Raw genomic sequence first — 16,488 nt, 5'->3', positions numbered from 1 at the left:
CAAGCAAATTTTTCTCAAATTCATAGGGCGACTTCATCTCGACATATTACTACCAAATCCAGATGCACAACTTCATCCCATATTCTGATCTCAAGTTATAATCAGTTCTTTGTCACTTTTGCACTACATAATTCAATAAATTCCTTTACATTTCAAATAAGGAAGTGGGGATCAACTTATCATTCCCATTTCATTCAAAATTTCAATCTTCATCTTTGAAGTATGAATCTAATGAATTCTCCTCTCCTCTTCGAAATGTAATTTGGTGAAAAGTGTTTGAAGGGTAATTAATAGTGAAACTCTCATCTCTCTTTGAGGGAAAGGGTAGTTTTCCTCTTGATCCATCATTCACCAATTTCCCACATCACATTTTAATGAACCTAACGTCTTGCATGCTTTCCTTTGAACAAAAATGCATATTTTTCATTTACAAGTTTCAAATTTCTACAAACTTGGTGGTTAAATCATTAAAACCCTAGTTTTTAAATTTAAAATTGAACTTGTAATTTGTAAAAAATTGTTTGTGGTTATCTTAGATCTGAAAATTGTTTTGATTGTCAAATTCAAGTTTCTCATTGTCTCGTTCAATTTGCAATTCAAATTTACAAAATGAAGAGGTTACTTATTAAAACCCTAATTTTCAAAAATCATCTTGAGCTTGTGCAAAAATTGGATTTCCATTTAATTTTCAGATTTCTAATTGTTCTCAAATTTGTCTTCAATCCTACAATTCAAATTTTTAATTTCCCCCCTTTTTCCCAAAATTCAAATTTTAAAATTAAGTGGTTAGGTCATAAAACCCTAATTTTCAAAATTGATTGGGTTTTGTGCAACTTTCAAATCAATTTCATTCCAATTTATATTTCTAAACATTTTCCAAGGTGTCCCTATCCATTAGGTTTGACCTTTTTCAAATTTGCAATTCAATTCCTCTTTTTCTTCAAAACCCTAATAGGGTCCTATTTTCACATTTGCGCCTTCATTTTGCCCATCTAGAGGTTGTAGAATTCGTTAATTTTTGGGGGTTAGCTTTAAAATCATTGTAGTATCTATCCCTAAAAAATTCAAAAAAAAGTTGGTTGGACCATGTGCATTCCCGCCACGGTCCTCGGCTTTTTTCCCAAAATTTCGGGAGACCGTTATGACTATATTCAATAGCCTAAATCCAGAAGATTGGCTGATTTTATCGATTTTTGATCCCTCTAGAATAGGAAATACTTTCAAAATTCAGCATTTCAAATTTCAAGAAAAATTTTAAAATTAAGAGGTTGATTATAGTCTGCCCTCATTTTAAAATTAAGTGGTATTCCCTTGGACCTAATTTTAAAAATTCAATTTCCTTTGATTTTTGGAAATTGTGTCATCCTCTTCCCCCAACAAAGTTCAAATTGTGTAATCATTATTTTCTTAAATTTTATATTAACCAATTTTGTAAGCTTTGTTTCAAAATTCAAAATTCCAACATTCCCTCTAGTGCATGAGTTTTACCACTATTAGTCCTACCTACTCTATCCCTGTTAGACGGAGCATTAGAATTAAGGCTTCCCAAGGTTACTGAGGAGATGGAGCCTAATTTGGGTGACTTCTTTAATGAGGATCATGCTAATTCTTCCCATCCTAATCATGTGCCTATTCACCCCATTGATGAATCCCATGATGAAGAAGAAGATTTAACTAGGGTCTCTATATATCAACTTTCCACATTGGACAATCAATTTGATAACTTTCAACAATGGATGTCTCAAGAATACCCTAATAGTGAAGCTCTTCCATTAATTGAAGGCCTTATGTGCATGATTCAAAGTGATCAGAATGGAGTTGATATACTGTGTGGCATAGCACATATTGTTGATTCTAATTTCATTCCTATCAAGAGTTGTGTCGAAACCCTAAGTTACTCACAACCTTCAACACAAGTCAATCCTTCAGTTCCTTTGACTACTCTTATGACTAGTATTCCTACTTTTACCTCCAACATAATGGCTACTTCAACTCAAAATGCCATTCCTACAACCATTGGTCATGTGGGCAATCCCTCTTCTTCATTTAATCCTCCATCTCTACCTATGTCTTCCATAAGTATTCCTACTATTCCTCAACCAATCAATGTGACACAAGGGGGCAATTCCTTCAACAACTTTATTCCTCCTTTAAGTGTCTCTTTTCCTACCCAATCATTACCTATGCCTTCTTATCATAATCTCCCACCACCTTATTCTTAGTCCATGCCTTCTTTCAATAACATAACACCACCTTCTCAATCACCTATGTCTAACATCAATTCTTCTACTGAAGCAACAATTAACAATCTTGCTCAAACTCTGTCTTCCCTACAACAACAAATTGCTTCTATGAGTCAATCCAAGTTTAGTGTTCCCACCTTTGATGTTACGAGCCCACTTTCTCTTGATATTGTTAAATCCATGCCACCTAAACATGTTGAGCTCCCTCAATTGGAACTCTATAATGAAAAGGGTGATCCTCTTACACATGTCAAAACATTTCAAACCTTGTGTACCAATTTTGTTGATGATCAAATATTGCTTGTAAAATTGTTTACAATAACACTAAGAGATAAGGCTTTACAATGGTATTGCTCTTTGCCTTCTTATTTTATCACCTCCTTTCAAAAATTATCAAATTCTTTCATCCAACAATTTCATAACAACATTGGTCCTAAAATCACTTTGACTAATTTAATGCATTGTAAACAAGGTGTTAAAGAAAAAGCAACTGATTTCATTGGTAGATATAAGCATTTGTGTGCTCAAATTTCTTTTCATGTACCTGATAATGATATTCAAAGAATTTTCATTTCTAATTTACAAAAAGATAGCAGGGAAAAGCTTATTTTGTCTGAGTTTACTTCCTTTCCACAGTTGTGCGCAACACTCCACAATTATCAATTGGTTGTGAGTCAAATAGAGAAATCCACTCCTATGGCTCTGAGTGATAAGGGGGAGAGTGTTCAACAACTATTTGCGAAGTTCAAACCAACAAAAATCTTCATCAAGTTCAATGATACAATCAACAACCACAATGTGAATGCTATAATAGGTTTGCCTTCCATTTCTAATTTTTTCCAAAGAGAAAGATAGTTTACTTCCTTAAATGAATCTCTACATAGTATTATGTCTTAGTAATTGCATAGAAATGTTATCAAACTTCCTCCTATAAAACAAATTGATCCTTCTAAACAAGCATCCACTTATTTTGATAACAAAACCTTTTGCCAATTTCATTGTCAGCCTAGTCATGATACTGAGAAATGTTTTGCATTAAAAAATAAGATTTAAGACTTGATTGATAATAATACTATATCTATGGCAAGTGTGAATGATAAAAGGAATAAATCACTAGATCCTCCTAATCGAAATCTTAAGATTTTTACTTATCCCTTACCTTCTCATACCTCTAACATTATTCAGATTGTGCTTAATTCTCTCTCTTCTGAAGAATTCACCTCTATGGCTCCAAACTTGGGTAATATGGTAGAAACATAGGATATGCCTAAGTATCCTTGTATTACATTTGACCCTGGCAAGACCATTAGAGCACCCAATGGCCCTTTATACATAGTTGCAAAGGTTAAGGATATCCCTTGCCATGGTGCCCTTATTGATCCCTCTTGCATGGTTAATGTCATAACTAAAGAGTATCTTTTCACTTTACAATTGCATAAACCAATATATGATGCTTCTAATGTGGTTGTGAAGTTATTTGATGGATTCTCTTGTCCTATCATTGGCTCTGTCACCCTTCCTATTGAAGTTCATGCTAAATCCATGGATGTTGACTTTGTTATCATACCATCTTCTGAGCAATTCTGTGTGAAGATGGGCTATCCTTGGCTATCTTCCATCAAGGCTATTTCTTATCCAATTCACAAGTGTCTCAAATTTCCTCATAATGGAGAAATCATAACCACAAACCATAACTTATTTCATCCATCCAAAAGAATCCGTGGTGTTCCTATTGATCTCTTTTGGCCTAAACAATTTCAATCTCTTCCATCAAGGAGCAATGCTCTTTTTCAATCTTATAAAAAATGGAATAATGATATGATTTTAACCTTAAGTCAACCTAGATCCCCAACACTTCAGATTCCTATTATTCATCAAGATAAGGTTATTCCCCTCATAGACAGAACTAATCTCCCTCCTAAGGAAGATTGTCCACCTATACCTATGGATGTGACTTTACCTTCTCTTAAGGAGAAAAACAATATTCTTCCTAAGGTTAGACCTATACCTTCTCCTCATGATGGACCTGGCATCCTTCCTACACCTAATATTCCTCCTTTCTATGGTGTAGTTCCACCTCCTTCCTCTTATCGAGAGAAGAGGCCTTTTTCTCCTATTGTTCAACCAAAAATACCTCAACCTAAATCTTCCACTATTAAGGAGAGAAACATTCGTACTTTTTCAAGTGTTCCTCCTCCTTCTCAGCCTTTGACTAAGACTTGATAGAATCATTCTGTGAGAGAATGTTGATGAAGACGTCGTGTTTGAGCTCATGAAGATATCCCTCAAAATACTCAATCTCCTCAAACTCTGACAATTGACATGATTCCCTTTTCTCCTACGCAAGATGTTCAACCTACATCTCCAAATCCTAAGTTGCACAAAATATGTGATGGTTTTACTCCTATTCATGTTCTTGCTCCTCTTTCTCTAAAATTTGGTGAAGAAATGGGTGAAAATTTTATTCATAATGGCAATATAACTCCTAATTCTTTTGATAGTGAGTATGAGTATGTTGATGTGGACAAGCATTTATCAGATGAGTTTTCACAAATCCTAATCCTAGCTCCTAGAATCGAACAAAGTGACTTACAACATGAGTATAGTCCTTGTTTGGATCTTGTGATAGCTCCATCTACTACGCTTGATGTAACTCCTTTGGCATGTTTCTCACCTTCCTAAAATAGTGATCAGCAAGATCAAGAGGCGGATGTCTTGCTAGATTAGCAATATTAGCACTGCATATCTTTCTCTCTCTCTACATTATTTCTCTTTTGTGAATATTATTCTATGTGTATCCCTGTTCTTTTGTTGTTCCCTTAATACCTACTTGGGGACAAGGCAAAGCATTGAGATCTTTTCTTGGTCTCTTTCATGTTGACTCAAAAGACATCTTCTCTTCCCTTTCTTCTAAGGTAGTGTCCTTCTTTGGGGAATGAAGATTATTATATGCATATACATACATGATATACATGAGTTATCATACAACATACTGACCCTAAGCAAAGTGACACTACTTCGTGTTTTGTATTCATTATCCTTGGGTTTATTCCTTGATTGGGGGCTAAATCCTTGCGATAACGTGCTCACTCCCTTCTCTTTCTCTTGGGTGTATCCTACCTTAAAGAAATCGCTCCTGATAAGGCACATGTGATTGCTTTAACGTGGGGGCACACACTCTGCTCATATTTTCCTTCTTTAGTACTTAGAATTACTTAGTGAACTTTGCTTTGCTTTGTAATCTTTGGTATCCTTGCTTTCATGACTCATAGTGAAGGGAACTTTGCTACTTGCAGTCATGGTTCTCCCCTTCTTGATCTTCCCTTTTACTTTGTCAATTGAAGTCGTAAGACCCTAAGTCCACTAGGGGCTTGGCGCATCTTTCCTCCTTGACGTGGTAAGTCTTTCAATCTTGTTTCCTTTTACTTTACCGATAGTATTGGTGTACGCTTATACTCCCGTTAAAGTGGGGGCTAAATGTAGTGACACAAAATTGAAACCCTAGCAATTTTTGACTGCATTAGGCTCCTCATGCATGCGAGATCAAATCCTCTAGCTTGATCAAAGACCGGAGATTTCTCAGCCCTCAGAAACAATTTCTTTCTTGGCCTTTGCATCATCCCATCTACATTCTTTCCTAGAGAAATGGGTAGGACATGGGCCTAGCACCACTGTCCCCCCTTAGATAGAGGCGTGGTTCCCTTGTACTCCCAATACAGGGGCATGGTGCCCCTATCCTTGCCCTATTTTGGGGCAAGACCCTTCCTAGGGTTGCATTGTTGGTTGTGAATTGGGCGGGAAACTCCCCCGATGTTGGCCTGTGATGAAAATCAAATCCACTAACATGTATTTAAGGGGCATTTGTCCTCTCATTTGTAGGAGTGATAAGTTGGATAGGTCAAAGTTGGATGACTGGGAAATTCACAAGCGATCGAGCATTCAAGAGCATTCAAGCATTCAAGCATTCTTTTCCAGCATTGAGAATTCTCAAGTCTCCCTTCAAGGCTAGGTGTTGCATTCAAGTCAAGGATTCAACCATTGAAGAGGAGATTGATTCCAATATTCAATTCTACACAAGAATTTCTATCAACATTGCTACCACAACCTTCCTTGAGGTGATTTGCAATTCAGTCTTTCATTTATAGCTACTTGCAAGTAATTTCTTTCATTACTTGGTTAATTCCAAAACTAGGGTTTGACCTAAAGGAAAAACCCCAATCCCAACCCATTTTCCTCTCTTTTCTATGTGTATGTTGTAGGTGTGCAACTATACTTTTAGATTCAGATTCAATTTACAGAGGCGGAAAAACCCTTTTCTTTTGGCAGATTTTTCAGAGGACCATGTACATTCCCGCCACATTCCAAGAAAATTTTCCTTAAATTCACAGGGCAACTTTGTCTCGACATATTACTACCAAATCCAGGTGCATAGCTTCATCCCATATTCTGATCTCAAGTTATAATTAGTTCTTTGTTACTTTTGCACTACATAATTCAATCAATTCCTTTACATTTCAAATAAGGAAGAGGGGATCAACTTATCATTCCCATTTCATTTAGAAATCAATATTCATCTTTGAAGGTTGAATCTAATGAGTTCTCCTCTCCTCTTCCAAATGTAATTTGGTGAAAAGTGTTTGAAGGGTAATCAATAGTGAAACTCTCATCTCTCTTCAAGGGAAAGGGTAGTTTTCCTCTTGATCCAACATTCACCAATTTCCCACATCACACAACATAAGGCTATGTTTACATCTAAATGGGGGGCATATATGTGTTCTCCTTGTTGATTTTGTTCAATTCAATTTTGTAGGATTTCCTTTCATACCATGCTTTGTTTGGTTGTCCTTGTTGTAGATTTCCTTGCATACAATACTTTTCTTGGTTATCCTTGTTATATTCATATTGCAGATTTCCTTGCTTAAAATGATTTTATTGGTTATACTTTTTATTAAATTCATGGTATAGATTTCCTTGCATACAATGGTTTTCTTGGTTATCCTTTTTCAATTCACATTTTAGATTTCTTTACATATAATGATTTGCTTGGTTATCCATATTCAATTAATGTTGTGTATTTCCTTACATACAATGCTTTGCTTGGTTATCATTTTTCAATTCATGTGGCAAATTTTATTGCATTTAATTCTTTGTTTAGTTATTGTTGTTTAGGATTTCCTTACATACAATGCTTTGTTTGGTTATCCTTGTTGCAGTGTCCAAGTAACACCTTTGCAGTTGCTTTCCTTGTAATGAGAAAGCTTCACTTGGTAAAGTATTTCATTATAATTTTTACAAATCAACTGCCTTGCAATAAGATAAATTTTCTTTACATCCTTTTGCAAGATGTGTTGACTAGCATAACACAACTTACTATACAATTTGATTCCTCCTTTTCCCTTTTGCAAGATGAGTTGACTAGCATAACATAACTTGCTAGACTATTTGACTCTTCTTTTTCCCTTTGTAGGTTGAGTGGAACTATCATAACACAGCTTGCTAGACTATTTTGACTCTTTCTTTCTCTTTCTACATGGATCCCACAACATAACACAACTTGTTGTCTCGTGAGAATTCATGCTCCCATGGATCGCTTAGCATAACATAGCTTGCTAGCCTATGGAATCCATGTTTCTTTTCTCCTCCCCATGAACCCATAAGAATAAAATATTTTTTTAGTCACTAGATCATGGTTCATTATTCAATGCATGCTCTTGCAATAACATTCCAAGAATGATATTAGTGATTAAGATATTTTTATTAACGAGGTCTCTTCAACTAGCTGACTTGGAGCCTTAGTTTTTAGTACTAATCTCTTGTTGTGTGTCTTTTGTCATTTTTTTCTTTTGTTTATGTCTTTTTTTGTGTGACCTTGTATGTTATTGTGTGTGTTAAGATCCTAAGCTTGGGGGCTTATCTCCTTGAATTTAGTGATTTCTTATCCCCTGTAATCTTTCTCTCAATTGCTTACATCTCTCTCTATCATTATTCTACTTTATCGTGAGTATGCACTTAGGCTCATACTCCCGCTAAAGTGGGGAATAAATATAGCATCATAAATTGTAACCCTGTATAATTTATACCATTTTTTGTGCCCTTTCCTTAGTGTGGCCCATTTGAGTTCTCTTCCAAGCCAATTTTGGACCTTTCACATCATAATTGGTGCCATCTATTCACATGGTGGTCTGAACCTCTATCTTGGGCTATGTGTATCCTAAATCCAATCTATTCACCTTGTTTTGGGTGGACAATGGTTCCTATAGTTCTCTTGTTCTAGAACAGTGGTGCTTGGGGCAACCTTGTCCTCCCAAATTGGGCTCAATTTTCAATATCTTGGTGTGCATTTCTTGCTCATTGGTTTTGGATCACAATGTCTTAATTTGACTATTGGAGGTTAGCCTAATCAATGAAATACATTAAGAACCCTATATATGAGAATTTATTTACTTCATTTTATCATGACATTATATCACAAGCATTCATTATCAAGCACTATCTAGTGCAAGATCACCTAGGCTACAATGATGCCTCACAAAGGATTTTATCATTTTCTTTTTTGTGTTGATTCAAGTTGTAATAAGGTCCTATGGACCATTTGATGTCATTTCAAACCATTTTTAATCATTTCATATCAAGTGTAAGGCCTTTGATGTCATTTCAGTCATGTAGTCCTACAAGGTCCTCATTGGCACAAGGATGGTCAAACCACTCAAAATGTATCCCAATGGAGTGGAAATGATACAATTTGTGTTTTGAAGTAATTCTTGGCATGTTTAAAAGGTTTGTAGTCATGGGCACACATTTGGTAAAATGGTGTGACAAACATGTAAAAGTTGCTTACAACTTTTACAAGTTGTCAAGCAATGTTATCAAGTTCAAATTATGGTTAGGACCATTGGAAATAGTGTGGAAATGTATAAAAATCATCCTTTGGATAGATGACGGTTGGTTGTTGTTGGATGTAACATTTGGAAGAAGAATTCAATACAAATATGTGGTTATTATATGCAATTTTCCTAATACAATGTTGCTATTTTAATCATTACTCTCTTGTATGACTAAATGAAGGATTGAAGCCAAAGTAATTTGTTAGCCATGTGAATCACCTTTCATTTGGCAACAATTTTGTTGAATTTCATTGAGTTTTGAGCCTTGTGCAAGCATCTTTTTTAGAATTGGTCTCAAACCCTAGTTTTAAGGGTTTTTGCAAGAAAAGAGGATATATCACCATCCCACTAATTTTTGAAGCCCAAATTTGGTGGGATGGTAGTTTTTATTGTTCTCCAAGTGGGTTTTCTTCCTTTCTTGTAGGGAATAAGTTTGGAAGCATGTATAAGGCATCGATCACCTAACATCCCCATGTGCTAGGTCGTGAAGCATAGGTATGGTGAATATATTGAAGTTTGGTGCCTAAAAAAGATAAGGAGATACCAAAACCTATGTAAATTGTCCATTTGTGACATTCCACTACCTTTAAAAGTGGATTTGTGTATGTTTGCATTGTTCTTGAGACACCTTTGTAAAAGTGGCCTAATTGGGGGCCTAAAACTAGGATAGCCATAGAATAGACCCTAAATGTCTTAAGAAACCCCAAGTATGAGTCTTTTTTGTTATCATACTCCACATTGTATGTCTAATAAAGGTCTCATATTGTGTCTTAGACCAAGGGTTTGCAGGTTAAAGTCCATTTTGTGTCTAGGCTGGCTAGTAGGCCTGGTAGGTGTTGAAAGAAGGGAGTGACTTAGGGAGTGAAAATTGATCATTGTCAAAGGTTGGAATGGTTTGTTTGGGGTCTCCTAAGTGCTCAGAACATGCTAAAAGAATTTTCCTCATGAAATGTAAGTCTTAACCCTTTGTTATCCTCAAAAGTTCATTTGGTATGATTGTGAAGTACCTGGGTAAAGTAGCCTTTCAAGAGTTTGGAAGCCCAAAGGCCTTGTAACCTTGTAATGCCTTCTATTTGATGTGAAACCATTCTACTTACCTCTACATCATAGTGGTATCAGATCCATGTTCTGATTGTTGAAAGGAAGAGCTAGGTGTGTGGAGAAGACTGAGTTGTCTTGTAAAGACAAAATGCCTCCAAAAGGTGGGTCAATGATGGCTAGGAGATTAAAGGCCCTAAAAGATGATATTGTATCAATGAAAGCCAGAGATAGAAGCAGAGAGAGGGGTGAAGAAGGTGATAGTGACATCGAAGAAGAAAAATAAGAGGGTGAAGAGGGAGACCCTCAAGCAAACCCCCAAGACGAGGAGATGGCTTCTGAAGAGAGAAGGTTTACCAATACTTTGAAGTCAGTAAAAGGAGAGACTTCTGATGTAAAGATGGATCTTCCAATGTATGGAGGTGAGATGGATGTTGAGGAGGTAATAGAGTGGGTTGATTTTCTAAACAACTACTTTGAGTACAAGGAAGTGCCAGAGGACAAGAAGGTGAAGTTTGCAAAAACAAAATTGAAAGGAGTTGCCTTGACATGGTGGAACTATACCCAAGGAGAAAGGGTGAAGAAAAACAAGTCCATAATTAATTCATGGGAAATAATGGTAAAAAAATTAAAGGGCCAATTTTTACCTATAGATTATAAGGTCCAAGTGTTCAAGAAGATGCAAAACTTGAAGCAAAAAGATAAGGATGTGACTACCTACACTAAGGAGCTTCATAAACTCAATCTAAGGTCCAAGCATGTAGAGAATGAGAGGGAGAAGGTAGCTAGACACCCGAATGGTTTGACATTTAGCATTCAAGATGAAATCAGCCTTTTGACCCCAAGAACAGTAGATGAGTGCTTCCAAGTGGCCCTAATGGAAGAAGAGAAGTTGAGAAGAAAGCATGAGCAGCAAGGAAGAGGAAGAGGAAGAAATTTCAGAGGTAGGGGGCAATTTTAGTGCAAGAGGACAATCCCAAAGGTAGCATGGTGAATCTAGTGGTCACAATGAGCAAGGTGGGGAGTTAAATAATAAAGGAGGCTTTAGAAGAAGGATGCATAATGGTAGAGGAAGGTCTAATGGACTAGGAAGGGGTTCCAACACCTTCTCTAGTAGGTGTTACAATTGTAACCAGTTTGGACACCCAACTTTCAATTGTCCTGAGAAACAAGCATCAAGTTCCCATGGTGGGGAAAGGAGGAACCAATTGGTGCAAGAGGAAGATGGCCAAAGTGTGAATTAACCCTCAAGATTTGTTGATCTTGAAAGGGGAAAAATTTTGATGATGAGGACACTTCTCAAGGTACCAAGCACTAAGGAGCCACCCAAAGGAAGTCCTTGTTTAGGACCCCATTCAAAGCACATGGGAAGGTATGCAAGGTAATTGTAGATTCAAGTTCCATGGATAAACTAATGTCCTTAGAAATGGTTGAGAAGTTAAAACTGAAAAGAAACCCTCACCCCACTACATATAGGGTTTCATGGTTGAATAAGGGTCAACAAGTCCTTGTAAATGAACAGTCTTGGATAGAGTTTCATATTGGGGGTTATAAGGATAAGATCCATTGTGATGTTATTCCCATGGATTCTTGCCACCTACTTTGAGGTAGGCCTTGGAAATATGACCAAAAGGCACATCATGATGGTCAAAATAACACCAACACCATAGAAAAAGATGGAGAATATCAAACCCTTACCAGATGAAGGGTCGGATAAGAAACTTGGGTCTAGTTTCATGGAAGGAGGGGAAAAGGGTTTCTTAAAGGCCTTAAGGGAAGGAGTTCAAGGGTTTTCTTTTATTGTTAAGCCAAAGTGCAGGTCAGTCTTGTCTACAAACAAGGGAACAACCATCTGTGTCAACTTGAATTTCATCATCAAAATACTACTTGCAACATGTTAGTTTCACAAAATACAAAGGAAATGCTACAGGAAATCCAAACTCAACCAATGAAACTACATGAAATACATATAAAATAAAAACACTATTATTACCTTCATGATTTATGTCGCATTGTGTCCTAACTCCACTATTCCTGGTTGCAGATGGTGTGCTCTCAGACAAGCACTGATAGCTTCCAAGATGGCATATGAAGAATGGACTGATAACTAATAGTTAACTGATACTATGATATGCAATGCTAAATGACTATGCTAAATGATTATGCTATTTGATTATGCTATTTGCTTCAAGATTAAAACTCACGGATGCATAAGTTTTCACAAATGATTAGCTTGAAAACTCACTTGAAGACTAACTCTCTCTCAACTCAAACTCTTGAATTTATAGACTTTGAGAGGATAAGATGATGTGGCCTGGATCAACGGTCATGATCAAATCTGTAGATTTGGATGGCTGTGAGAAAAGGTGAAGGTTGAGAGAAATGGGGAAGGAGAAGACAAGTGTCACTCATCTCACCTTGACTGGGTTTCTGACTGAGAGAATCTGGGGATGGTTGGAGAAGATTTAGGCATCAGAGGACAAGTGGACTCAAGTCCTTCCTAAGATGTAGGGATGTTGGAGAGAATATAGAAGGAGGTTATGAAATATGTGTATGTACACAATATTTCATTAAATTTGGAAGTTGGAGATAAGTGGCTGATAAATATTTTATTTATTTTAATTTGTTGAATTAATTTAGCCACATGATGGATGAGTTGGAAAAAGGAAGATAAAGTGGAGATGGAAGGTGAGTTGGAAATGAAATTAAATAATCTAGGAAATCATTTAATATTTTGAGACTATAGGATAGAAGAATAATCATTAAATATTAGATATTCGAATGATTGGAGGAGATAATCAAATATTAGATATTTAATTAATTAATCAGAAGAATAATTAAATATTATATTCGAATGATTGGAGGAGATAATCAAATATTAGATATTTAATTAATTAATCAGAAGAATAATTAAATATTTAATATTTAATTAATTAGAGGAATAGCATGGATGAATTAATTAATAAAATATTTCAATTAAATTAATTAATAGAGAGACATGAAATGAATTAAATAAATTAATCTTTTCAAATTAACTATTTAATAGAAGAAGAATTATTAAATAAATATAAAATATTTATTTAATTGCTCATAGCCAATTTTTATGTGTATACACCATCCATACTGAAGTCCAAGCCTTGTTGGAGAAGTATAAGGGTATTGTGGTGGATGAGTTTCATAATTCTCTGCCTCAAATCAAAGATATCAGTCACCATATAGATCTGATACCATGTGCTATATTGCCTAATAAGGTTGCCTATAAGATGACCCCTGCCCAAAATGAAGAGATAGCAAGATAAGTGCAAGAATTGTTGGATAAGGGCCTAGTTAGAGAGAGTTTAAGCCCTTGAGAAGTCCCTACCATGTTGGCCCCTAATAAGGATGGTAAATTGAGGTTATGTACTGATTCAACAGCCATAAATAAGATAACCATCAAATATAGGTTTCCTATGCCAAGAATGGAAGACCTCGTGGATTGTCTAGGTGGTGACTGTTACTTTTCAAAGATTGACCTAAAGAGTGAGTATCATCAAATAAGGATCAGAGAAGGGGATGAATGGAAGACAACATTTAAGACCAATCAAGGCCTATATGAGTGGCTTGTGATGCTCTTTGGACTCTCCAATGCACCTAGTACATTCATAAGATTAATGAATGAAGTATTGAAACCATTTATTGGAAAGATTGTTGTTGTATATTTGGATGATATTCTTGTGTTTAGCAGGTCAAAGGAAGAGAATTTGAAGCATCTTGACATGGTCATAAGGAGGATACATGAGGAGAAGTTGATGATTAACTTGGAAAAGTGTGAATTCATGAAGGAGGAGTTGGTCTATCTTAGGTTTGTCATCTCCAAGGGCAGTTTGAAAATGGATCCATCAAAGGTTGAGGCCATTCTCAATTGGCCAACCCCTAAATTAGTGGGAGATGTGAGGAGTTTCAATGGCCTTGCAAGCTTCTACCACAGGTTCATAAGAAACTTGAGTCACATTTGTGCACCCATCGTAGAGACCATCAAAGGAGACAAAAGGGGTAAGTTCTTATAGACCTATGCAACAAATGAAGGGTTTGAATATCTCAAAAGGAGAGTTTCTCAACAACCTATCCTTACTCTTATTGATTTTAATAAAGTGTTTACTAAAGAATGCGATGCTAGTGGTCAAGCAATAAGGGTAGTGATTAGCCAAGAACGGAGGTCAATTGCATTCTTTAGTGAGAAATTAAATGAAGCCAAAAGGAAATACTCTATATATGATATAAAAATTTATGCAATGGTTCAAGCCCTCAAGAAATGGAGGCACTTTTTGTTACCAAAAGAGTTTATTGTGTTTACTGACAATCATGCACTCAGTTTCTTGAATGGACATGACAAATTGAATCACAAGCACATGAAGTGGGTTGAATGCTTGCAAGTCTACACCTTCTCCATAAAACATAAGAAATAATAGAAAAATAAAGTTGTTGATGCTCTTAGTAGGAGATCTATGTTGGTCCAATAAGTGCAATTGAAGAGTGTGGGTATAGAATCCCTCAAAGGCATGTATGAGGAGGATGACGACTTCAAGGAAGTTTTTGATATTTATTCTAAATTTACAAATACATTTCATAGTGAGTATGTTGATTATGTTCTGCAAGATGGTTTATTGTTTAAAGGGGCTCAATTGTGCATACCAAAGTTCTCTATGAGAGCCAATTTGATAAAGGAGAAACACAATGGGAGTCTTGGAGGTCATTTTGGCCTTGACAAAATTTTGGAGCAGGTTAGAAGATTCTATTTTTAGCCCAAAATACAGGTGGATGTGAGAATATTTGTGGAGATTTGTGCCATATGTCAAAGGGAAAAAGGAACTACCTCAAATGTAGGGCTCTATCAACCTTTACCTATTCCTAATAGGCCTTGGGAGAGTATAAGTATGGATTTTATTTTGGGGTTGCCTAGGACACAAAGAGGATTTGATAGTGTCTTTGTTGTGGTAGATAGATGTGGTAAAATGGCACATTTAATTCCTTGAAAATGTACATATGATGCATCTAACATTTCAAGTCTATTCTTTAAGGAAGTTATGAGGATTCATGGTCTTCCTCTCACCATTGTGTCCAAATAGAGAAACCAAATTCATTGGTCACTTTTGGAGGACCTTGTGGAAGAAATTGGGCACTAATTTGGCCTATAGTTCTTCCTGCCATCTACAAATGAATGGAAAAATAGATGTGGTGAATAGATCACTTCGTAATTTGTTGAGGTGTTTAACCAAGGAGCATGACCAACAATGGGATCTATCCTTCCTCAAGCCGAGTATGCCTACAGTGCCTCCATTAATAAGAGCACTAGGAAAACTTCTTTTAAAGTGGTGTATGGAATGAATCCAAGAGAGGTGTTTGAATTTAGAGACTTGAATGGGATGGAAAATATAAGTATTGAAGGTGAGGAGTTTGCAATAGAAATGAAGGATATTCATGACCGAGTGAGAGAGCACCTCAAGAAGAGTGTAGAGAAATACAAGAAAATACATATTTGAAGAGAAGGCATGCTCAATACAAGGTTGGAGACCTAGTACTTGCACATCTAAAGAAAGAGAGACTTCCCAAGGGAAGATACACAAAATTGTAGATGAAGAAGATATGCCTTTGCAAGATAATTCATAATTTTGGTGAAAATTAATATGAGGTTGCACTCCATCCTGGAGTGGCTATCTCTCCTATATTCAATGTTTTTAAATTATGCCCCATTAAGGTCTCTTAAAATGTAGATACAAGTGTTGATTGTGGTGAAGATTGGATAAAGGACCTACCCCCTTCTGAACCATTGAAACTTGAAGCCATTCTTGACACTAGAGAGGTGGAACAAACTAGGAATCGGATCTATAATGAGCACTTGGACAAGTCAAATGGGATACCTCTAGAATATTCTACTTGGATGAATGATAAAGATATTAAAAATCATGGTACATCTCTACAACAAATGATCTCAAGTGGTGCATGAGATCCTCTCCACCCTGGGTGTATGATGCAGGAGCACCTGGGCTACAATGATGCCTCACAAAGGCTTTTATCATGTTTTTATTTTTTTGTGTGTTGAGTAAAGTTTTAATAAGGTCCTATGGACCATCTTATTTCATTTCAAACCATTGGTAATCATTTCATATCAAGTGTAAGGCCTTTGATGCCATTTCAGTCATGTAGTCCTACAAGGTCCTCATTGAGTCAAGGATGGTCAAACCACTCAAAATGTATATCAATGGAGTGAAAATGAAGCAATTTGTGTTTTGAAGTCATTCTTAGCATATTTGAAAGGTTTTGTAGTCATGGGCACACATTTGGCA

Source organism: Cryptomeria japonica, chromosome 10 (genome assembly GCF_030272615.1).
Source record: "Cryptomeria japonica chromosome 10, Sugi_1.0, whole genome shotgun sequence".
Lineage (NCBI taxonomy): Eukaryota > Viridiplantae > Streptophyta > Pinopsida > Cupressales > Cupressaceae > Cryptomeria > Cryptomeria japonica.
This window is presented reverse-complemented; position numbering follows the sequence as displayed.